Genomic DNA, 1,749 nt, shown 5'->3' with positions numbered 1-1,749 from the left:
ATTGTGCAGGTGATGCAACCGAGCTCAAGGAGGAGCTCGATGAAGATCTTGTCCTTGGTGTTATTTCGTTTCCGTCGATCAGTAGTGGAGCCCAGTTGGGACGATCGGGGATCTGTGTAGCTTTTGGGGTAGTCTTCTTTTATTTTGGTTCCGTAGTCGGACCTTGATTGTATCTGGATGATGTAATGCTTTATTCATGTATTGTGTGAAGTGGCGATAGTAAGCCAACTATGTATCTCTTTCCCTTATGTATTACATGGGTTGTGTGAAGATTACCTCACTTGCGACATTGCTTTCAATGCGGTTATGCCTCTAAGTCGTGCTTCGACACGTGGGAGATATAGCTGCATCGAGGGCGTTACAATAGCACTCTCCAGTAAAAAATGGCAGCAAATCTCGTGAGCGCTAAAGTTTCTGGCTTTTACAACAAGATCGCAAAGACTTTCCCCAAGTCTTCCCAAAGGTTCTACTTGGCACAAACACTAATTAAAAGCATAAAACCACGTATAAACAGAGGATAGATGAATTATTTATTACTAAACAGAACCAAAAAGCAAAGAACAAAAATAAAATTGGGTTGCATCCCAACAAGCGCTATCGTTTAACGCCCCTAGCTAGGCATAAAGATTTCAATGATGCTCACATGAAAGACAAGAATCGAATCACAAAGGGAGCATCATAAAACACTTGACAAACACATCTAAGTCTAAAATACTTCCTATGCATAGGCATCTTATAGGCAAATAAATTATCAAGGCAAGCAAAAACTAGCATATGCAAGGAAGCAGAAAGAAACAATAGCAATCTGAACATAACGAAAGGTAATTTAGTAACATGAAAATTTCTGCAAGCATATTTTCCTCTCTCATAATAATTACATGTAGGATCATAAGAAAATTCAACAATATAGCTATCACAAAACATATTCTTAACACGATCCACACGTACGGAAAGTTGACACTCTTCCAAAATAGTGGGATTAAAATTAACTAAAGTCATGACCTCTCCAAACCCAGTTTTATCAAAAATTTCATAAGATTGAACATGCTCCAATCATGTGGGATCTAAAGTTGACACTCTTCCAAACCCACTTTCAATAATATTGCAAACACTATTATCAATCTCATATTCATCATGGGGCTTAAATTAATTTTCAAGATCAAAAGAAGAATCACCCCAATCATGATCATTGCAACAAATAGTAGTCATAACAAAACTAGCATCCCCAAGCTTGAGGTTTTGCATATCATTAACACAATTGACATTAAGAGAATTTATAATAACATCATTGCAATCATGCTTTTCATCGGAGGAACTATCAAGTATGGGTGCAATAACAACGATCGCATGTTTAACATAAGGAACTATAGCAAATTCATCTTCATAAATATTGGCATCGTGGCCACAACAATAGCAAGCATCATGTTCATCAAGGGATATTTCAATCAAATCATCGGAATCATAATTAGCTATACATTCATGCATATCATTATTTTCTTCCGAAGCAATGGTCATTCTTTCAAAAAAAATCTTTGACATAGATATTATGAGCATAGTTTTCATAGCAATATTTAAGTATGTCAAAATTTTCGGATTCATAGAGAGTAATATCATACTTTTCAATCAAAGAAGCAACTTCATAAGCACCCTTAAAAGCAACAAATTCTTCAATTTGTTCGATATCACAGTAACTATAAACACCCTTTGCATAAGAAGATAAGATTTCATTATCATTAAACTCACATAGGT

The sequence above is a fragment of the Triticum dicoccoides genome, chromosome 7A, assembly GCF_002162155.2.
Source record: "Triticum dicoccoides isolate Atlit2015 ecotype Zavitan chromosome 7A, WEW_v2.0, whole genome shotgun sequence".
Lineage (NCBI taxonomy): Eukaryota > Viridiplantae > Streptophyta > Magnoliopsida > Poales > Poaceae > Triticum > Triticum dicoccoides.
The sequence above is the reverse complement of the archived record's forward strand: the minus strand, read 5'-3'. Positions refer to the sequence as shown.